At 40.9% G+C, this 24595-nt stretch overlaps 1 protein-coding gene across 12 annotated transcripts in view; it reads left to right on the top strand.

Moving 5' to 3' along the window:
• The window catches only part of STARD13 (StAR related lipid transfer domain containing 13), a 585508-nt gene that overhangs the window by 306537 nt on the left and 254376 nt on the right, over window positions 1-24595 (top strand). The gene's annotated exons all lie outside the window — the stretch shown is intronic.

Raw genomic sequence — 24595 nt, forward strand, 5'->3', positions numbered from 1 at the left:
AATTGAGATAACATTTTTCTATCAACATGCAAATGCAAAAACTGCCTGAATAAAGAAGTACAATATCAGTCTTAGTACAGAAAATTCTGGTCAGATAAATGAGTTTTTCCTTCCAAAGCCCAGTGTTTTTCAATTCATATCATTAAGTATATACCCATAGCTCTTACTACCTTCAATCTATTCCCCAAATGTCTGTTCATATCAGAAAGAAGCCATTAAATAAAATTAAAAGCTACTAGAACTTAGCTCTTGTTTGCTACTTCAGATTTTTAAGGACATTGGTGTCAGTTACAACCTATTTTCAGAGTAATTGTGTGAGAAAAATTATGCACTAGTTACTGATGGAAAAAAATAGTGTCACCATTCATAATTAATTTTGTTACAAATCTTCAGGAACAGCAAAATGGTTGCTTTTATTAATAATAAAAAATAGCAGTGAGAAATACACTCCTACATGTTCATAGTAGCATATTATCATCTGAGAATAGGTTGGACATTTTGAGTCTTAATGACTTTTCCTTTTGTGCTGAATACCATATAGCATTTTCCTGGCCAAGCACCTACCATATATTGTATGGCTTCCCTAAGTCTGCTCTCCCCTTTCCCACGGTGCCCATCTTTCCTAGAGGCCCCCATAAAGTTCCTCATCTATACCTAAACCTGCAAATACCTCTTTATCAGATTCTAATACTTCATTCGGTTCTGTGTTTCACATTGTCCCTAGCTTCCACTTCGTCCACTTGATTCCACTTTCCACTTGATCCCTTTCCATTTCTTCCTCTAATCTCACTAAATAATAAACTCCTTGAAGACAAATTCCTGTTTGTTTATTTTCTTCAACTTGAAAGACAGAAAAAGAGAGACACAAGGAGAGAATTTTCTTACACCCCCTGATTTACTCCCCAAATGCCCACAGTAGTCAGGTCTGAGCCAAGTGGAAGCCAAGAACCTGGAACTCAATCCAGGTCTTCAATAGAGGTGACAGGGGACCAAACCCTTGAGCCATTGTCTTCTTCATCCCAGGATGCATTAGCAGGAAGCTGTATTGGAAGTGGAGTAGCTGGAGTTTAAACAGGCACTCGGACATGGGGTATGACATCCTAAGTAGCAGGTTAACCTGATACCTCACAATGCCCTCCCCAAGGTCTTTTCTTGTCATTTTCATTTAAACTTAGATATCCCAATCACTTCAAATAGTGCCTGGTACATAGTTGACGTTTGGTAAATATTCAATGGATGGGTGGATGGACGAGTGACTGGATGGATGTGTGGATATCACTCCATCTTGCCTCACTACAAATAAGCCTATTTTTCCTCTGTAGCCTGTTAGCCACCTGTGCTTACAGCATGGGTGATCATAATATTTATCACCCAAATTGGAAGAATTTTTAGTTTGAAAGTATGCACTATAAATAATTATATTCAGATGACAGGCATAAGCTTGGTGTATCTTGGGGAAGCCTGATTGCATGTTTACTATATGCACTATATTTTTCACTTTTCCTCTTCAGCTGCCAGGATACACATATGCCTTTACACAATCCTCTTCCTTAGTCTTACCCTTTTTACCTTCACTCCCGCGTGCCTGTTCAGGTCTCACCACAGCTGCACTGGTTACTATGAGGAGCTTTTTGACTAGTCTCCCTGACTCTAACCTGGCTCCTCAGTGCCTATCTCTGCCCATTCCAACCTATATGTGCCTGTCAGATTAGTCTTCCAAAGATATAGCTACAATAATATGATTTCCCTACCCACAAGAATTCATTGGTTCCTTTTTAACTCTAAAGTATAAACTTTTAGATTTCAAAGTCCTCAACATTGGACCAATTTACTTTGTAGATATATACACGCAAGACTCAAGCACTCAAAGCAACGTTGACATCACCTGGGAGCCTATTAGCAATGAAGAATTTTAAACTCTGGGTTAGACCTGCAGAATTTACATTTTTTCAAGATTCCCAACAGTCAGTATACCCATTAAAGTTCAAAATGTGGTCTATACTTTAGCCCCAATGGACAAATCATAGTTCTAAAATGACACGTAGTCACTTTTCTAGGATATCTGTCCCTGACTGTCATTAAAATTGTGTTCAGCTTCCAGAGGTAAATCCCAACCACTCAATTAAATAGTTTTGAAACAACTAATATTATGTTGTTTCATAATATTATGTTTGTGTTTAATTTCTCCTGTCATTTACTTTGAATCACAGTGACCTCACTACTAATTTTATACACATATTCATCTTTTCACAGTAAGTCCAATATGAGCAGGAACTGATTTTATTGTTGATAAAATAGCATAAAATTGACCTTAATTCTTTTTAAGTAGATAGATATGTAGCATTAAGTACATGAAGTGATGTGCAACCATCACCACTATCTACATCCAGAACTTTTTCATCAACCCAAACTGAAACTTGTATCCATGAAACAGCAAGTCCTCATTCCTCCCTGTCTCCCAGGCCAGGGCAACAACCATTCTCTCTGTCTATAAAGCATCCTGCTCTAAGTACCTCATACAAACGGAATAACGCCCTAAGGCATCTGGCTGATTTCACTTAAAATAACATCTTCAAGGTTTACCCATGTTGTAGTGTGTACCAGAATTCCTTCCTTTTTAAAGTGGAATAATATTCCATTGTGTATATGTGTGTATGCACATTCTGCTTTTCCATTCATCTCTGATGGACACTTGCACTGCTCTACTTTTTAGCTATTAGGAATTATGCAGCTGTGAACATGGGTTTAGATATCTATAAAAATCCATGACTTCTGGGCTGGCAATGTGGCATAGCAGGTAAAGTGCCAGTATCCCATCTGGGCAACAGTTCAAGTCCTAGCTGTTCCACTTCTGATCCAGCTCCCTGCTGATACACCTGGAAAGTGGCAGAAGATGGCCAAGTCCTTGGGCCCCTGTACCCAGAAGCTCCAGGCTCCTGGCTTTGGATCAGCTCAGCTCCAGCCATTGCAGTCATTTGGGGAGTGAACCAGAGGATAGAAGACCTCTCTCTCTCCCTCTCCCTCTCTCTCTCTCTCTCTGCCTCTCTGTAACTCTGCCTTTCAAATAAATGAACAGGCCGGCACCGCGGCTCACTAGACTAATCCTCCGCCTGCGGCACCAGTACCCGAGGTTCTAGTCCCAGTTGGGGCGCCAGATTCTGTCCCGGTTGCTCCTCTTCCAGTCCAGCTCTCTGCTGTGGCCCAGCCCTGTACCCGCGTGGGAGACCAGGAGGAAGCACCTGGCTCCTGGCTTCGGATCAGCACAGCACGCCAGCTGTAGCGGCCATTTTGGGGGGTGAACCAACAGAAGGAAGACCTTTCTCTCTGACTCTCTCTCACTGTCTAACTCTGCCTGTCCAAAAATAAATAAATAAATAAAATGAATAAAACTTCATGATGAAAATCTATGATTTCAATTAGTGTGGTTGTAGTCCCAGAAGTGGAATTGCTAGATCACATGGCAGTTCTCTTGTAGTATTTTAAGGAACCCCATTCTGTTCATGGTGGTTGCTCTACTGCACTTTCCACCAGCAGTGCATGTGCTTTTCAATTTCTCCATTTCTGCACCAGCACTTTCTATTTTCTGTTTTTCTCTGGATAAATGTCCATTCCAATCCTTTCCCATTTTTAAATTGGTTCATTTTGTTGTTGTTATGTTGTGGGAATTCTTTATATATTCTGGATTTATCTGATACATGCTTTGAAAGCATTTCCTCCCATTCTGTATAAGTAGATTGTCTTTTCACCTTATTCATAATGTCCTTTGGTACAAGAACTGTTCAAAGAACAATGGAACTATTATTGTATTTTCAAATAGTGTCTGGTGTATGTATATATATATGTGTGTGTGTGTGTGTATGACTTATTATCTATTTGAAAGGAAGGCAGAGCAATGGGGCAGTGGGACTTTGAAGAGGGAAGGAGAGAGATAGATATCTTCTATCTAGTAGTCCACTCCCCAAATACATCTGCAACAGCCAAAGTTGGGTCAGGTTGAAGCCAAGAGCCTGAAATTCCATCCAGGTCTCCCTTGTGAATGGCAGGAATACAATAACTGGACTATCATCTACTGTCACCCAGGATGTATTAGCAGGAAGCCGAATCAGAAGCAGAGCTGTGCGTGAATCAGCACTCAGATATGGGATGCAGGTCCAAGCAGTGGCTTAGTCTGTTGTGGCACAATGCCCACTCCTAAATTAAATTTATTTAAGTTCTTACATGAGTTTTACTTAATGATTAATCCCTGTGCTTAAATTTATGATGAAATCTGACTAAATATAGGTTAGCTTTGCTTTAAAACTATTTGGGAGAAATACAATGTGACTGATGAACTTCAAATATAATGGTGAATATATTTCTTGGCTTGGATTCTGTTGAGTACACAAAGGAAGCTTCAACACACGGACTGACTACCCTCCATCATTGTTTCTGCATTTGGAATCTTGGTGCTTCTACAAGGAAGCTTGAAATGGTAATTGCTATTGCAGGTCCAGAAAGAGATGAAAAATTATTTGTGGGACAATCAGATGAACATTTAAATCCTTGAGTTTGGAGTGCATGTTTGCCCAGCCGTTAAGCCACCACTTGGATGCCTAAATTCTATATCAGAGCGTCTGTGTTTGAGTAGCAGCTCTGTTCTCCATTCCAGGTTCCAGCTCATGCATAACCTGGGAGGCAGCAGGTGATGGCTCAAGTACCTGGGGCCCTGCCACCCATTTGGAAAACCCATGGCTCCTAGCCCTGGCTGTTGTGAGCTTAGGGAGTGAAGGAGAAAATGAAAGCTCTCTCTCTCTCTCTCTCTCTCACTCTCACTGTCTCTCTCCCTCTTTCTCTCCACTCCCCACACATACACATACTCCGTACATTTAAAATAACAAATAAATATATCTCTGTGTAACTAGGAACTGTACCATGATCAAAGATGAATGGGAAATAGAAAGTAGCTCTGAAAGAAATGAATTTTCTAGGAAATATGGATGTTTATAAAAATTCAGACTGCACCCTGAAGCATCCCCCTGTTAGTCCCACAGTTACATCCTAGGTCAGCAGTGAATGAGAAAAGCTGGCAAACCTTTGTGGGACAGTAAAAAGAAAGGGACAGTGTGTTCCTCTGCATTTCTCAACTCCATGCCAAGAAAGCCACTAATAATAGCCAAACAATTTGGTTTCAGTTTTACTTTCTCACACTCTGGCTTTTTTGCTCTGTGATTTATTTTTAGTTTGGGAACTTTCTTGCACAAATTATCTTTAGGTGGTAAAGTCACATTACTTGTGTCCTGCTGGAACCCCAGTGCCCTCTGCAGAATAGCCTAATGGAAACTGATTGTTCTGGTTGGCTCCCATTTGAAAGGATTACATAAAACTCCTTTGAGTAATTAGCACAGCATCCCAACAAAGAGTTTGCTGATTTTTTACAATAAAAGGTCAGGCAAAAGAAAGTCACTTAGAAGGCATAGGGGTCATTTTTATTCTGAATTGTTGAAATCACATCAAAGGCATGAGTCAAACACTTAGTGTTTTTATAGTGCAAAACATTACAACCAATGACAACATCTCCACCAGATTAACATAAATGAAAGCTAATTATACCGTATTAATGCGCATATGTAGGTGTATTCAAAGGGTATGTGTAAGGATGTTAACCCGGGTCACTCTGGGCCTTTCATTGGAACTCCATATCTATTCAAGTCCTGACTTTATGATCCATGATCCATGTGTGCCCTCTCAGATACACAAAGCTTTTATATTCTCCCCCCATGTCTTATATCCATTACATTCAACATTTTCCCCCTAGCTGTTTTAGACTCATTCACTAGACTTTGCTTTGAAGTAATTTATCTGATTGCTAACATTAAAAAGAGATTATGCACTAGGAGTGTCAAAAGTGGACAGTCTGTAGCCCTTCATGCTGCTGGTTGTTTAGATGTTGAGTATAGAACATGGCTGGTGTTTCTGAAACTCGATCCATTGATTCTAGCAGCATTAGTTGGAATTTTAACAGAAATAAACTTTGCTACTATATTTTCTATGCTTAGTTCTGGAATAGAAATCATATGATATCATATAATAAGCCCAACTTGAAAATGAGGAGTCTATTCATTACATATTAAATCATATTATCTCGTGCTGGCGCCCTGGCTCATTAGGCTAATCCTACGCCCTTGCGGCGCCGGCACACCGGGTTCTAGTCCCGGTCGGGGCGCCGGATTCTGTCCCGGTTGCCCCTCTTCCAGGCCAGCCCTCTGCTGTGGCCCGGGAGTGCAGTGGAGGATGGCCCAAGTGCTTGGGCCCTGCACCCCATGGGAGACCAGGAGAAGCACCTGGCTCCTGCCTTCGGATCAGCGTGGTGCACCAGCCGCAGCGCGCTGGCCATGGCGGCCATTGGAGGGTGAACCAACGGCAAAGGAAGACCTTTCTCTCTGTCTCTCTCTCTCACTGTCCACTCTGCCTGTCAAAAAATAAAAATAAATAAATAAATAAATATCATATTATCTCAAAATAAATGATACCAATAGGTGTCTCGTCTGTTTCTTTCACTTTACAAATGAATACACAAAAGAGAGCTGCTGAGATGAAGGGACTGAGGCTGCATAGCTCACTCATGACTGCCCGAGGGTGAGAACTCAGGGACCAGGAAGCACCCTAGCTCTGTGTCCTTTCTGAACACCGCTGTTTATGGTCTCTGTCCCTTTAATTCTTTTGAGAAGCACTACATTAATCAACTCTTCTCTTCTTAATTAGAACAAACCATGTGTAATGATGGAAGCAACAGGTTGATCCTTCATTAAATATTGAAAATTGTCTTATCTTAGCCTTCAAAATGTAAATGAATGTTTCAAGTAATAATTATTTTTGACAAAATAGCAAAATGCTATATAATATGAAAATCTAAAATGTTTAATGGTTGACATCTATATACTCAGACTGAAGGAAGGTACAGTTTCTTAGTTTTTCACCAAGAATGTAATGTTTGACAGATGTTTAATCAACACAGATAAGACAAAAAAAAGTTGACTTTTTCTATAGTATGCTTTCAAACTCTTGTGAGTGAAAACCGACAAGATTTCATTTAAACGCAGACTTAAATATTCTATTAACATATTTTACAACAGTTTACGTAGTGATTGAGTAAACTGAATCTGAACGTTGAGACAGATTTTAAATGAAATTAATTATTTCCTTCAAATAACTATCTTTATAGTTAAAGAAAATAGACAAAAACAGAGCAGCCTTCTGGAAAGAGAATTTTGACCTGCATTTGAATGCAATTTAAAAAAAAACTAGAAATCTATTTAAATTATAACTAAACATGAATTAAGTAGTAGATTTTTGTTAATGTTATTAGCAGACTCTCTTTGAATAATCCTATTCTGACTGCCTTTCTAAAACTTAACTGTCCTATGGAAACTACTAATCCCTCTTCCTACAAATCCAAGTGAAAGTGAGAAAGCTATGGAAATTCAAGAAAAGTGGCCAGTAGATATCAAATTAATTCCCTCTTCTAGGAGGGCCACAGACTGTAAGTACAGTGGTTAATAATAGATAAGCATAAAAGAGCCCATAGTGGTCAACAGTTGCAAATGCTTTATAAATATGACATCATTTAGAATTCGCAAATAGTCTCATGAGCTTGGGAAATGCTATCCCCATTTTACAGATGAGAAAGCAGGACCCAGAGAAAGTATATAGTGTAGCAACTGGCAAAGTGTGACTCCAAAACATCTTGGATAATGGCCAAGAGCATCCCCTAAAAATATACAAGTACTATGTGTTAATTTTAAAATGTACATAAATTAAGTAAATAGGCCAAGAACTATGTGCTTGTATTACTTTATCATGCAGCTTAGATCTGTTTCCATTATTCTAAGTTGTTGTGATCACTTATCTTCTGAATATAAAACTAGAAATATCTAGAAAAATTAAAAGATTATGAATCCATCAATATCTCTTGAACTATTTAATAAATATTTACTGAGGGACAAATATATGCCAAGCTCTGGAATTTTCTGTTAATGAGAAGTGATTCCCAAAGCAAGGAAAATTTTTCTTCCTACTGCTTTCAAAATAAACTTTACCAAAAATGTGTGTATATGCATATATGTGAAAATACACAAACACACTTTTTAAATGAAAAAGTGAGTTTTCAAATTCTTCTTTGTATCCAAAACTCAAGTGGCAGTTGACTGGAAGAGAAATATGTTCTCAAGCTGATTTCTGTTTGCTCCGAACTACAAGACCTGTTTCCACACCATTAACTTTGCTCGAGACAGATAAATAAGCATCCATTAGGAAAGTTTCTTGACTTACACATAGCTGAGTGCACATTGGTTTTTGATAGCCAATATCAAGTGCACTAAAACAGAATAAAGATAGCAAGTTTTCCAAAGGGAGAAGGCATAAGTAAGACAGAGATGCATTTTCAATGCAAAAGATCAAATTCAATTTGGCTATGAAGATCAAGTTGTAGATAGGATTTCACCTGTGTCAGCCGGGGGAAAAAAAAAAATAAGAGGCCCCTGTGAAATGCCTCAGTGCTTTCAAAAGCTGACTGAGAGTGGGGGACCGGGATTCCCAATGAGGTTACACAGAAAAAAAGAAATCGCCCTACCTCCAGGACTACCAGGAAAAAAAAAAGCAGAACAGTATAAATTATAATATATTGTATGGAATTTATTTAGAGTAAAATAATTAGTTGTTTACCTGCAACTTCACTTGAACCTATATTTTTATTTGCTGAACCTGGCAGCCTTCCTCACTTCCTGAGTCTGCAGGGCACCCCAGCTCCAAGCTCCTGGGCTCATGCGCTTGGTCAGAGATTCTGGTAGAGGATGCATACGCTGATGTGGTGGGTTGTGATGGAATAATTAACAGCAAATCCTGGGAGGACTTCCACTATAGTTTGCCCCCACCAGAACTCTTGTGGAAATTTTTAATCGCCATTGTGAAGTATTACGAAGCGGGGCCAGGTGAGTCCTTTAAGAGGCGATGGAGTCACAGGAGTTCTGCCATTCATGGATCAATCCATTAATGGATTAATGGGTTAATGGGTTATCTCCAGAATAGATCTGTTTTAAAAGTCTCAGCTTGGCTGTCTCTTGTATGCACCCTCCTCACCACGTGATACCCTGCGCGGCCCCGGGACTCTGCAGAGTCCTTGCTAGGGAGACAGCTTTCACCAGACGCAACCCCTCAACTTTGGATTTCCAAGATACGAGGGTCGTGAGAAATACATCTTCTTTCTGAATCACCCAATCTGTGGTATCCTGTTACAGCAACAACAAAGTGAACTAAGTCTCCTAGATAGCCCTCCAGTGGGAGGCTGGGAATTCCTCCCTATCTAAGCCTTGGGAGACTGTAGGTTGGTCTGGCTTCCTTGAGGTTCCTCCTGGCCGACTTCCTTCGCATCCGTAGCCATCTCTAGTTTCTGCCTAGGCTGCTGTGCACCCTGAAAGCTTTCCTACTCTGAACTCCTGCTTCCCTTCATGGCACAGGTTCTTTCATGAATTTATTGCTATCTCCAGCACTAAGCACAGAGCCCAGGATATAGAAGATATCCAGTAAATATTTTTGTATTGGTGTTGTTCCCTGCTAATAACATAAGGAGGAAACAGGGATAAAATGTTCCCCTCAAAATATGCATTTCTCTGAAATTTTAAAAGACCATTGAGAAAGATAGAATTGTATCCCATCCCATTATACCCATTACACTGTGTGCCTAACTTGGTGTCTGCTGCATATAAGGTATTGATATTTGTTGAGTGAGTGAACGAATGCTAAGTATGATATTTGAGTACAAAGAGGGCTGGCATAAGATTTATTGACATTTCTCAGAAACACTAGTTCATTGAAAGAGTTTTGGTATATTAGGCCCTGGGCCAGGATGGAGTTAGGAGGCTGGGTAGATATGACACGGCTAGGGACATATTAAGGAAATTGGTGTGTGTGTGTGTGTGTGTGTGTGTGTTAGGGGGAGTGCTGGGAGGAAGTGAGTACAGGTATTAGTCATGCAGTTTACTCTCCTAAGTTAAGAGGTACTTGAAATAGAGGGGAAGAGACTGGAGACACATCAGTAACAGAAGGAGGAAGAGGAAAGAAATCCCAAACCCTGTTATCAGGAAATGAAGGAAAGTTCTTAATAAACTACTAGGCCCTTTGAGCACTTTTTCCAAATGGCCATATATCTGGAATTGACACATCATCACTTCTTGGCCTTTTAGCTAAGATCAAGTGTATAAATTCATAGGCCTCAGCACAGTGCCACTCATACTGTGTGAGAGATGACCAGGTTCTTAAATTCACCTATCATACAAACTTACTTAAATGTGGTTCAATTTGAAATACTTGCCACACTATACTCCACTATAATGTTGTTTATAGGCAGGGAGAAAATTCTGTCAGTTAGATTTGTTTTGCCCCAAATCATCTCATATGATAAGATAAAGGCATATTAAGTAATCAACTACCATTTTGTCTTGGGAGACTTTTCCTAACAGGATGAAAGCAGAAATAGAACAAATTTAACATTATGTAATTCAAGATTTAAATAAATGGATCTTAAGCCATAGCATAAGATTTTTAATATATGAAGGAAATAATTTTGATGTTTTCACTATTTAAATTTTTCTTGTCCTTCCTCTTAAAGAGTTACTCATCTCTGGAAATGATGGTTTTAACATTTTTTTTTCCTAGGTGCTGTGGCACAGAGGGTAAAGCCACTGCCTATGATGCCGCCATCCCATAGGGTGCTGATTTGAGTCCTGGCTGCTCCACTTCCAGTCCAGCTCCCTGCTGATGGCCTGGGAAAAGCAGCAGAGGATGGCCCAGGTGTTTGTGCCCCTGCCATCCAAATGGGAGGCCTGGATGAAACTCCTGGCTCCTGGCTTTGGCCTAGCCCAGAGCTGACTGTTGCAGCCATTTGGGGAGTGAAACAGCAGATGCAAGATCTTTCTCTCTGTTCTTCCTCTCGGTCTGTGACTCTGGCTTTCAAATAAATATGTAAATCTTAAATATATATACATATTTCTCTGTTGAAATTAACGGGAACACAGCTATTTTAGCCTGAATTTAAGGTAAGCTCACTTGTACGTGGCATTGATGAATAGTTTCAGGCAGAGAACTATCTGCAGTTTTTTAAAACCCAGCTTCAAGTTTTTAGACTTCTATGTACTTTATTAGAAATAAATTAAAAGAAGTTCCAGAACCAGCAGGAAACATTCTTTTTTTATGTCCAACATACATTTTGTAAAAGAAAAATGGCCAAAAGTTAAGTCATTTGAACCGTGATATAGCTCATCCCTGACCTGATGAAAATTGTGCTTTTCCCTTTGTTCTTGATAGATTATCTCTGCAGTGACGGAGGACTGTGGATGTGCCTGATGTTAATGCTGTCATTAATCACTTAGCTATATACTGATCTTAATGTATTTGAAAACACAGTTGTACTACCAGATACTTAAACAGTATCCTTTTATAAAACATGGGAAAAAAACTCCTGTCATAACCACTAAAAATCCTTCACAGAAAATAAACTTGTAGCTTTCATCCAAAAGGTTGGCTTTCATATTAGTTCATCTTTGAACCCCAGCAGTAAGCTCCTTTCACTGAATGTTGATATAATATCCGGGCTATCAAATGAAATCAGTGCTTTATGCTTATGAAATGCATAGAACTGTGCAAACGTGCTGTTTTATAAGGCATTAATCCAGCCATCCAGTAGTACCCACAGTGAAGTTTATCTTGACAGGTAAATCAACTCACTGCGAAGTGAAATAGTCAGACAATACTATCCTTGTTATTGAGCTGCAGGTGTTTTAAAAACTACGTAAACTAAGAGAACTTAAGTACCACGTGGCAGGAATGAATGGTAATAAAGGAAGCCCAGCTTGGTTAGTTAGGCAGGTGTATAGGAAATTTAAAGGAGAAAATAGAAATCTAAAATCAAAAGCAGGTACCTTGTCAAGGTTTAATGGCATTGCTAGAAATAAGAACAGAGCAAAGATTAGAAACAGGAAGATTAGGATAGTTATTTCAAAGAAATCTTTTTTAGAAGAATAAAGTAAAAGTTTTGGAGATAACCGTACTCTAAAATTTCATTGTGCCTAGATTAACCACAAGGAAATCCAGTTATCTAAAAACAAACATATTTACTATCAGCCTCAGAAGTATTTGTTAAATCTCTCCAGGGCCTGTGAAAGAATTTATCCTCTATTCTTTCTTAAGTGAATCATAATATAATCTCAGGAAATATTATTTTTCCATTATTTTACCAATAGTTTCCAAGTTAGATAATACATATATATGTATATGTGTGTATATACATATATATATCATACATATGTATATCTGTTATCCCTTTATTTAATGAGCAATTTTAAGTTGTCCTGTATATATAATACTATACCTAGGGGAAAAAAAACTAAAAAAGCATATGCTTAAAATAAAATTGATAGGTGAACTTTATGATATGCTAATAATCTCTTAATAAATGTTTTTTTAAATATATGTGTGGGGGCCAGCATTATGGAATAGCAGGTAACACCACTGCCTGCAGGGCTGGCATCCCATATGGGTGCCAGTTCAAGTACCAACTGCTCTACTTCTGACCCAGCTCCCTGCTAATGGCCTGGGAAAGCAGTGAAAGATGGCCCAAGTCCTTGAACCCCTGCACCCACATGGGAGAACCAGAGGAAGCTCCAGGCCCCTGGCTTCAGATCTGCCCAGCTGCAGCCATTGTGGCCATTTGGGGAGTGAACCAGCAAATGGAAGACTTCTCTCTCCCTCTCCTGTCTCTCTGCCTTTCAGTGTGTGTATGTGTGTGTGTGTAGCAGGCTTTTAAAAAATATTGAAGAGAAATTAGGAATAGAACAAAAGACATTTGCAAGCAGGGATAATGTCTTAAGTAACAACTATTTTGTATTATACCAAGAAAAGTATGCTAAGTAGAGAGAGAGAACAAAATGTTTTTTTCTGGTCAGACCCCTGTCCTGCACTAAGTTTACAGTTCATATGCGTGGGATACAGTGAGCACAATTTCTTCTTCAAGGAATTGAAAGTTGAGGAGCTGGCGCTGCAGCATGCTAGATTAGGCCTCTGCCAGGGGTTCATGTTCTGGCTGCTCCACTTCCAATAAAAAGCTCTCTGCTAATAGCCTGGGAAGGCAGTGGAGGATGGCCCAAGTCCTTGGGCCCTGCACCTACGTGGGAGACCCGGAGGAAGCTCCTGGCTCCTGGCTTCAGATCAGCTCAGCACCAGCTGTTGCAGCCATTTGGGGAGAGAACCAGCGAACGGAAGACCTCTCTCTCTGGATCTCTCACTCTGTCTATAACTCTGCCTCTCAAATAAAAATAAGTAAATCTTTTAAAAAACAAAGTTGAGGGATTGCACTCAGTATTTACTTTTCTCACTGTTCATCCACAAAGCCTCTTTGATGACATCATGGTATTACATTTGCTAGAAAATCTTGCGTTCACTCTTGGCTGCCACCACCCAAAGGGTCAAGGTGGGGAGATTTCAAGCATTGCTACCTTTCCTTGCCTCCCCTTGCAGTGCTCTCTTGTCCAAACCCAGCTGCTGTGGTCCAGCATGCTGAAGCAACTCGATGCAGTTTAACCTTAAATAGCACAGTGCAATACAGAGGCATTGGCTATACACTGTCAATGTGCATCAGAAGTCTAGCTTTATCTTGCTTCATTCCCTTTGCCCAATCTAAAGGCTCTGAATAATCCCAGCCTCCTCTTCCCACCCTTGGGCTTCTCTCTCAGAACCCATGGAGATTTGGGCAATTGTTTGGTCCTCCTCTGCTCAGCCTCTCACCCAGACCCTCTCTTCCTTCCAGCTCCCTTTTCTTACTCTCATCTCCAGGGAACTGTGGTCCTTTCCTGCTTCAGGTTCAAATGGGCCTACCTCAGTGTGTATGTGTGAGAGTGAGTTTGTGTGCGTGTGTGTGTGCGTGTGTGTGTGTGTGTGAGAGAGAGAGAGAGAGAGAGAGAGATATCACCTGACACCAAAGAGAGAAGCACTCAACTAATGCTTGCTCTAGGACTTTTGCCTCGTGCAGTACTCTCTCCAGATTACATTCCAGCAGGTGCTGTTCCTGCTCCAGCAGGCTGTTATTCTGTGTCAGAGCCCCTCTCTGTTCCTCCTTGCTTTCTTCAGCTGCTTCCTTTCTCCTCTTCTCCACACTCTGTAGTGTCCCCTCTTTCCTTTGCTTACTCACTATTCTATTCTCCTTGAGTCACACGACCTTGCTCACGAGGAAGTTGCGTTTCTTGCCCTCGAGAGGCAATATTGTTTTGTACAATGTTGTATTCCTGTTCAGAGATACCTAATGTACTTGCACTTCAAATTCACAATACACTCTTACACATTAAAGGTAACTCAATTGATTTTTATTATATATTTAAGACACTAATGACTATACTTTCCCACAGAAAACTACAGACTCCAATTCAGGTTTGGGTGGAGGGAGGGTTTTAACTTGTGACAAGATTAGCTTTCTCAAGTGTAGACTGTAGATTTGGGAAGCAAAAACCATAAGTAATGTTTTAAATTAATGTACTTTATTAACTATTACAAGGTATTGTTAATCATATTCACCCATAATTTGTTACTATAATGAAATTTCTTATCATTCTTGATTATTTGATCAATTGTGATATAGTACCTGCATTTACTAATTTCTATCTTTTTCATAAATTTCATAGATTAATGCAAAATATTTCAACATTTGAGTGAATAATGTAAAAGTATACCTAGATTCCCTGGTATACTCTATTATTTCAATTTTCAGTTCTCAATTCATTCAGTAAATATATATTGAGCACTTACTTACCCCAAGTAGTAGTCCACCTTATCCAAAGAGGATATATTCTAAAACCCCATCCCACCCCAAATGGATGCCTGAAACTCTGGATAATTTTGTAACCTACATATATTGTGTGTTTTTCCTATACATACATGAACAAGTTAATTTATATACCTATTATTAAGTTTCATTTACAAATTATACAATGTTTTTTAAGATTTTAAAGATTTATTTGTTAGAGAGGCAGAGTTACAGACAGGGAGAAACAAAGAGAGAGGTCTTCCATCCATTGGTTCACTCCCCAAATGGCTGCAATGGCCAGAGCTGGGCCAATCTGAAGCGAGGAGCCAGGAGATTCTTCTGGGTCACCCATGTGGGTGCAGGTGCAAAGCACTTGGGCCATTTTCCACTGCTTTCCCAGGGAGCTGGATCAGAGGTAGAGCAGCCGGGACTCCAACCAGTGCCTATATGGGATGCCAGCACTGCAGGCAGAGGCTTAAAACACTATGCCACATTGCTGGCCCCTAGATCTGATACTTGAGACTGTAAGTTTTTATACAGATAGCCTATATAGCATGAAGAAGTATGCTTACAAAGGAATGATTAATGGCCTAAGTTTTTATTATGTTACTCAGAATGGCCTATGGTTTAAAACTTAGGAATTTTTTATTTCTAGAATTTTCTAATTAATAATTTTGGACCATGGTTGACTGCTGGTAGCTGAAACCACAGATAAAAGGGAATCACTATTTTGAGCAGTGTATTCAGTACTGAGGATCCAGACACTAGAAACCTATTCCCTACCCACTATCTGGGAGTGAAACTGTTACTTTATGCAACTTAGATATATGACAGTAATTCAAAAAGTGTGTGTAAAATGGAATTAAAAGATATTTATTGTGGTGCCAAAATTTTTGAAAACCATACTTACAAGGGGTCTTCATAAAGTTCATGGAAAATGAGTGTTATGAAAAAATGTATGAATTTCCTACTTTTTGAACCAAAATAAACATATCTTTTAATTCCATCTTCTACAAGCTTTTTGATGTTTTCTAGGCCAGAGGAACAAGCACATGGGCAGTGAGGTAGAGAGAGAGTACATGTTCAGAGAGCTAGCTGCCAGATGCCCTGTTTTCTCTAGAGCATGAAATAAGAATTGATATTAAGGATGAGAGAGAAGAAAGTATGCATGGGCCTTAGGGAGAGTGAGGAAGTTTCGCGATAGCCACGTGGTTGTTCTTGAGGGACAAGAACAGACCCTGCTGAAGACTTGGCAAAGATTTAGCTGATGATTCCCACCCCATCATCTTCATGTCACCAGTCTGCAGAGTTCTGTAGTTTTCTTGACACTGTGTGGTAGCCTGGATATAGAGGTTTGGCTGAGCAGGCATGGAATAACTAGGCGCTAAAACCTGTGTGTGTGTGTGTGTGTGTGTGTGTGTGACACAGAGAGAGAAACAGAGAAAGAGAGATAAAAGTGGTTCAAAGTCTGACTCATATTGCTTAACCTATGGCTAAGAGGGCAGGACTCCGGGGAGAACTATTGATTAGGTAAAGGAAAAGCAAAACAAATATCATAGGACAAGCTGAGGAATGTTGAAAGGATACAAGATCTTTACAGAGGCTGAGACGAAAGTTCAAGATTTCAGGAGCACAGCACGATGGCTGGTGACTTAATAAGATGGGTGGTAACTTAGCAAAATGAGTGCCTGAAGTGAAGACCAAGGTCCCCAGAGTTGTGACATGAAAGATTTAAGTTTTCCCAAAGCTACTGGATAGGATCAGATGCCACTGAGGGTATCCAGAGGTGTCATGGGCTCTTTTTTTTGGCATAATGCATGGTTGAGTAATTTATCACATACATTCATTGAGCACCTACTATGTGCTCTAGATGCAGAGAATCAGCATCAAGAAAGGAAGACAAGGTCGGTCCCTGCTCCCATGGAATTTACAATCTCATGAAGGGGCAAATCAGGCAGGAAAAAATAAACAAAAAATATCACATTGGGGTATGTTATGGTCAGAGTTAGTGAGGATTGATCCCAAAATGCAAAGTATGAGGGAGCGCTTAGGTAGGTGGTCATGAGGGCCTCACAGGTGCTGAGAGATCTTCAGAGGTTCTCAGATAATACATTATGATCATTAAAGAAATAGCATCTGTCATTAATGAGATGAGACTTGTTTCATTCTTTAATCTAGAGTCAGTTTGTGTTCAAATCTGGGACTGAGCTCATTTAATAACTCCCAATCCCCTAGTGCCTGATTCTTTCAGATGTCACAGGTGCTGAGAGATCTCAGTCTTTGTCATCACAGCCCCTCATTATATCTGAAGCTCTAAAAACCAAGGCAGAAAAATCCTATCAACCTAAAGGGACCAGGACTTTGGTCCACACTATGACTCTGGGTGACAACTAGAGTTAGAGAGGAGAAAGAAACCTTTGAGTATTCATTCTGCAATTTATTAGCTGATGTCCTTCAACAAGTCCTATAACCTCTCTAGGCCTGTTTCTTTGGTGTGTGTGTGTATGTGTGTGTGTGTGTGAAGAGTAAATGCCCACCTCATGTGTCTATGATATTAGATAATGCCTGCAAATGGCTTTATCCTATATAGTGTTGAATGAAAGTGAGGACTGATTAATGATAAACTTCCTAAAGAAGATGCCAGACCTACTAGGAAATGAGATGGGAGTTACTTTCATGATGTCTTCATAAGGTTTTCTTCTAGCATGTGGGATATCCACTGCCCAGCTTTAAAGTTGCCAAAATGTTTGCTCAGTGTACATCTGCAGAATAAATGTAATTAGGGTGGGGGTTACTCACCACAGGGCCCAGCTTCTTTGGACTGCTCACACCATTAATCACACTTAACTGTCTTTAGCACATGACAAAAGTTGGACCATGGTGTCACTTGAAGGTAAAGCCCTTTGTTGAATAAGTGTATTTTAATTTTTATGTATTTATTTTCATTTTTATTTGAAAGGCAGAGAGATAGACAGACAGATACAGAGATCTCCCAGCTGCTAGTTCATGCCCCCAGATGCCCTGAAGATTTAAAGCCTTTACCAGTCTACATCTGGAAAACACTAAACATAGCCAAAGCTATTCATCAGCAATGCAGAGCTTATGGCTAACATTAAATTTTACTTCCAAGGAAGTATAGTGCCTGGTGCTTTTTTAATTAACAGAATAAAATTTAAAAAAGCAATTCTCACTGTTTGCATTAGAAGACTGGCAGACTCTGAGCAGAGCAAGAATGCTATTACAAGACACCAAACAGTGCAGGCATAGATTAAGGACTGAGCCAAGAACCCAGCATGAAACGTCAGCTTCTCCAAACTTTTGGTGGCAATTTTTAATGAGGAAATAAATAATATGAGATGGCATTTCAGAGTCTCCTACAGCAAGGCTCTGAAATGTAGCCTGAAGGATGCACCGGCAGAAGAGTGGCTACACCCCACCTCTCTCAGCAAGGGAGCAGGTGGGAAAGGAGCTTCAAGAGCACTTCACCCTTCCATCCCACAGCAAAGGGAGAGGGGTCCCCCCCACAAGGAAGACTGTTCTCCACGGGGAAGCTAGGATCCACACGGAGTCATGCAGCACTGAGCGGGGTCCTGGCAATGGGTTCCTGGTCTGCTACAGTTAGGGGCTGGGCCCGTACACATCCTGGGAGGGAGCAGGCGATGGCTCTGGTGCTTGGGTCCCCGCCACTCACATGGGAGATCTGGTTTGAGAAAGGAAGGAAGACGAGTAGGAAGTAGGGAAAGGGATGGGAAGAAAGGAAATTTCAGAACTTTAGAGGAAATGCCTAAAATCATGAAAGCTTCAAAATAAATCAGAAGGTATCTATCTAATATAATTTTATATAATCAAAAACTGTACTTTAAAGACAAGAATAAATTACAAAAATGTTCATAAAAGACTAAGTTGAAAGTTGCAAAATTTTCTATAACAATTATTCCTTTCTCAAAATAAGCAAAGAAAACATCAAAAGGAAACTTTTGTGTTACCAGCTGTCTTGTCCTGATATTATAGGTGATTTAATATTTTTGATTTATAGTTTTATGTGTTTAAAAGTGTATAAATAATAAATGTTTTAGTACTAGTAATGCCATTGCATATGTTTATCAAGTTACTGTATTACACTCCATAAATGTACACAAATATTGAATGTCAGCTTAGAAATTAATAAAATTAAATCCATAATCATCAAGATGTACTTTGGTACTTCTAAAAATTTCTGTAAAATGTGCATTATCTTTTTAAAAAAGGTATGTTTACTTACTTATGTGTTTATTTGAAAGAGCTACAGAGACAGAGGAAGAGACAGAGAGACAAAGAGAGAGAGATATATATAGAGAGAGCGCTTCCATCAGCCAGTTCACTCCCCAAATGGCAACAACAGCCAGGTCTAGGCAAAGCCAAAGCCAGGAGCTCCCCCTGGGTCTTCCACGTGGGTGGCAGGGCTCCAAAGCACTTGGACTATCTTCTGCTGCCATACCAGGAACATTAATAGGAGCTGGACTGGAAACAGAGCAGTGTGCAATATCTTTTAAATCTGTTTTTCCACGAAATTCATTGATGTGTCTCATATAATCTTTCTGTATTTAATATTAATAAACATTATAGGAGGCCAGCGCCATGGCTCACTAGGCTAATCCTCCGCCTTGCGGCGCCGGAACACCAGGTTCTAGTCCCGGTCGGGGCACCAGATTCTGTCCCGGTTGCGCCTCGTCCAGGCCAGCTCTCTGCTGTGGCCAGGGAGTGCAGTGGAGGATGGCCCAAGTGCTTGGGCCATAGGAGACCAGGATAAGTACCTGGCTCCTGCCATCGGATCAGCGCGGTGCGCCGGCCATAGCGCGCCGGCCGCGGTGGCCATTGGAGGGTGAACCAACAGCAAAGGAAGACCTTTCTCTCTGTCTCTCTCTCTCACTGTCCACTCTGCTGTAAAAAAAAAATAAAATAAACATTATAGGAAAAGAGAAAATGATAATTTATGACAATGAAGCAAAGTCACTATAGGCATGATTACAATCTCCAGTTATACTAAAGAGCAGCGCCTAGTGATAAATAGTCATCTAAAAGTAAAAGATTATTAATTTTAGTTAGTAAATGACCCTAGCATCCACTGAAAAAGGCACAAGGGATTTAGAAACAAACGTATAGCCCCAGGGCAGACATTTGGCCTGGCAGTTAAGATGCTGGTTGAGAATGCCCAAGTTCAAGTGCTGGCTCTGCTTCTGATTCCAGTTTCCTGACTCCGGGAAGCAGAAGGTGAAAGCTCAAATAGTTGCTTTTCTGCCACTTACATAAAGGACCTGGATTGAGTTCCGGGTCTCTGGCTTTGGCCTGGCCCAACACAGGCCACTGTAGGTATTTGAAGAATGAAACAGCAGATTAGACCTCTTTCTCTCTCTCTCTCTCTCACTTTTTAATCCTCTCCAAAAATATTGCACTTTGGAAAATTAAGAGAAAACATACTAGAGGAACTCCAGACTGGTGGAGACGCTGATGTCAGGCTTGAAGCTCTGCACTGGGTGATCCCCTGGAGGCAGCCTCAAGGCTCTGCTGAACACAGTGGATGGGGAAGCACTCTGCTGCCGGGATTTGTGGAAGACTTCTAGGAGGAGGTGACATCTGAGTTCAGTCTTGGGGGAATGAATGCATTAATCCATGGATTTGTACTGTAATGCAATACCTAAGGCTGGGTGCTTTATTTTTTCAGAGGTTTATTTGGCTCCTGGTTCTGGGTGCTCAAGGGCAAGATGCCAGGATCAGCTTGGTTCTGGTGAGGACCTCATTTTAGATGGCTTCACAATTGCGGGACTGCCTGCTTGAGGGAGAGACCACATTGCCAGGCAGGACACTGGGGTACAATGGGGGTCCCCAGGCCATCGCATTAATCCTTTCCAAGGGCAGTGCTCCCATGACCTGAGGACCTCTATCTAGCTCTCACTTCTTGAAGGTTCCACTACCTCTCACACCAACACACTGGGGACCAAGCTTCCAGCTCAGGGACCCTTGAAGAGGACACACATCTAAACCATAGCAAGTGAAGAAATAAAAACATGGAGACAAGGGCAATCAAGCAGAGCTACTGTATATAGACGTGATGTAAGATGTAAGACTAATAGTTTTCTCATGTGGATCTCATTACACTGAACTTCTGGGGAGGAAACATGAAAACCTGAACTAAACCTGGTACAATGGGGATGAAGAGGGAAAGATTGAAACAATGCATGGACTAGTGGAAGAACTTAGAACATCTTCATTTCTCTTAGGACTGGATGGGTGGTGGAATCACTTGGCTAGCATAGGAAATAGGGTAGAAGAGCTGCATCAGAAATAAAGTTTTGGAAATATCCATTACAAAGGTAAATAATATGTGGCCTTGGAGTAAATCATTCCTTTATTCTACAAGTTTATTGAACGTAAACTTTCAAGATCAGTTCTAGGTGCTGAGAATACACACAACTGAATATGACAGCCCCTAGAGAGCTCCAGATCTGCCTGGGAGACTCACCACGAAGAAATAAAATGTTGGGAAGTGGTCATTGCTATGAAGAAATCTAAACCAGATGCCATGAGAGGGATGGGTGGAGCTATTTAGATTGGATGTCATGAAAGGCAACTCAGAGGGACTCAACAAAGATTTAGGCCAGGATGGTGATATGATGATCATAAAATTATTGAAGGTGGCAGGGACTGGATCCTTTGCAGGTGCTTAGGGAATGACATTTGATCCACAATACAGTTCTCTAGGAGGAACTGTTGAGGGACTGAAACATGGCCAGGGGCAAACAGGACTCTTCTTCCAGCCACATCCTTGAACGCATGTTTTGTCTATAGTAAGTTGGACCTTCGGAAGGGCCACCTGGGGCTTGGTGTGAGAAGGAGGAACCCGGGGTTACCGTCCCCTGGCTGACCATGTCAAGAGGAAGGGAAATGGTCAGCAGTGTCTGATAGCCCAAATCTCCTGGAAAGGACAACTATTGGAAAATATCCACTAGACATAGGAACTAGACACTCATTGGCCCTCATTGATGCAGTGAGGGAGCCAGAATACAGAGATGGTGACAGAAGACTGCTCTTCCAAGAGGGATGCTTTATAGAGGCAATGTGCTTTACTATGCTGCTGTTTTGTTCTGTTTGGCTTGGTTTGGTCTGGTTTGGTGTGGTGTGATATGGTTTGGCTTAAAGAAGGGTGAGACTTGAGGGTTGAGCCTACCCAGTAGAAGAGAGAGGAAGTAACTGATATAGCAAAGTCCCTGTAGGGACAAGAAGGGATAGAAAGCAGAGCATACGCTGGGGACTAGGACATGGGCAGAAAGGGTACTACTTCTCCCACTGTGATGAGAAGGATGCGAGGAAGTTGGAAGGCAGGTAGGGTAGGGAACTACCAGATTTTTTTTCTCTGAAGGAGGTGGCATTTAAGACATATATTTAAGAACCAGAAAGAGAAAGAGAGGGAGAGAGAGAAGACTGAATCAACTAATTCAGCCCCCGAATGCCTGCAATGTCTGAGTGCAGCCAGAGCCCAGAACACAATCCAGGTCTCCTGTACCGGTGGCAGGAATCTGATTACTTGAGGCATCACTGCTGCCTCCCAAGGCTGCATAGTGAGAAGCTGAAGTCAGGATCCAGAGCCAGGAACCAAACCCAGGCACTACAATATGACATGCTAATATCTTAACCAGGAGTTCAAGGCCCGCCCCTTTCAGGTGCAGGTCTCAGGGGCAGAGGAGAGGAGGGCTTCTATCTAAGGTTCAGTTTCGAGACAGATCTTATAGAGAATCAAAGTAGATGCTCAGGGCCTGTGTAGAAGATTGCACGTGGCCCCGAGGTTCCCATTCAGTTTGGAACTCTGGTTTTGTGACAGCCCCATGTGCACAGCTGTGAGCCTCCCTCCAAGAGGGCCAGCCGCCAGGGCTGCAGAGCTGGGCCACACTGTGTGACACAGGCTGCTTGAGCACCACCTGTTCCAGGCAGATCACTTCAGTCTTTTATCTGGCTTCTCTTGGACAGACCTCAATTCCTGGGCCACTCGACAGCTAGAACAAAACAAATTTGCAATGCCAGAATTTTTCTTCATATTAGTCATTTATTTAAAAAAGACGAAAGAAAGAAAGAAAACTCCTAACCCCAGATATTTGAATACAAAATATGTATTAAAATAGAAAGTAGTAGCGGCCAGGCTTTTTAGAATTAAGTGATCACTGAAATAACTTGCAGGTTCCTGATACTATTTTATTTCTGTATGTTACAACCCCTGTGTCTGATGCAATTAGAGGTGCCTTTTAAAAGTCGAATACAAGGCTTCCCTGGGAATGTACTTGTTAAACATTTTGTTGTACTGCAGAGAAGCCACTTCAAGATAACACAAATCTTGCAGAGCCTCACTATCACTACTCGCATACAAAACAGAGGATGTAGTGAGCAGTGTGTCTGGCGGGGGTCCAGAAGGCAATCTGGATTAGTCTCTAACCGGCTGCCATCATTCCAAGTCCATTTCTGATCCAGGCCTTCTTGGCTCATAACTGACACTTTCCAAAGGTTTACTAGGACAGTACAGAAAAAGGACTGCTCCTCCTTAACATAACAAATATATGCTTAATATGACAAAATAAGGTAATAAGGACTGTTTTTGCAATCATACTTCCCTCCCTGTTTTCTACCAACAACGTGAACCCATAGAAGGAGTAGTAAAAGTGTAGAATTTAAAGTGTAGAATTGTAGAAGGGATACTTTAGCTAGCTATTAGTTTCCACTCCTGACATCAGTGGCAATTTATAAAATCCAGGGAGGATTGACTCACTTTCTTTAACAGTCAGATTTCCTGTGGAGAGCCTGAAATTAAACATTTGACTACATCTTGCTTCTTATTTGGCATTCTGTTAGATGCTTAAAAAGAAACAAGATTTGAGCAAGTCTGTTATTTTCAATAATGCAGAAATTCCCTTTTGAAATCTTTCTGTTCCTCTCACCAAACCTGAGGTGTAAGGAATTAATTGCATCATTAATGAATTACAATTACAGCAAATGTTTTCTTAATGCACTTCAGAAACAAAACTTCAGCAACTACAGGACAGCCTGAGACCAAGGGTAGTACTGTCCTCCCCTTGGAAGGAAGAATTGAAACCCAGGAAAATGACTTGGACACCACCTCCTGAGGTGCCATTAGTTCTTAAAGAGCAGGAATCAGAGTCAATTTGTAATTAAATGCCCACTTCATGTTTTGCTAAAATATCTTAAAACCCTATTTTCTTACTCCTTTTCCTCCTAATACCTATTTCTTTAATTGCAAGTGGATGTTGATGCTTTTTCCGAATACATTCATCTGTTTTATGTAAAGTTCCTCACTGTTTGGCCTTTATAGGTTTAAAAAAAATGTATTTTCCTCCTATGCAGTGGCTAGGCAATGGCAGTTTGATAATCAGATAATTATTTCATTGATGAAACAGGCAGGATGAACGTAAAGCGCAAGAGCAGCAATCATTATCTGCCTCTTCAAGCATGTTAGCTAAACAGTAGTTGGTTTTTTTTTTAAGTGACTTGTGATGAATTATGATGGCACTAACTGTGTAGATTATTTTAAATGTTTGATTGCAGTTGGTGGCAGTGTCTGAGACTGGAAGATAGAAAGAGCCAGGAAATTGGAGGAATATGGGGCAGCCCCTGGTCCCTGAGTGAGGCTGGGAGAGAGGGGTGGCAGCTGCGCTCTTGGGGCCAAGGGGTCCGGGCTGCCAGGCTGGGCGCGAAGGCTGGGAGAGAACGGGGCGCTGGGCAGTCCTAACG

This window comes from Oryctolagus cuniculus, chromosome 9 (assembly GCF_051225735.1).
Source record: "Oryctolagus cuniculus isolate XC-2025 breed Fujian yellow rabbit chromosome 9, ASM5122573v1, whole genome shotgun sequence".
NCBI lineage: Eukaryota > Metazoa > Chordata > Mammalia > Lagomorpha > Leporidae > Oryctolagus > Oryctolagus cuniculus.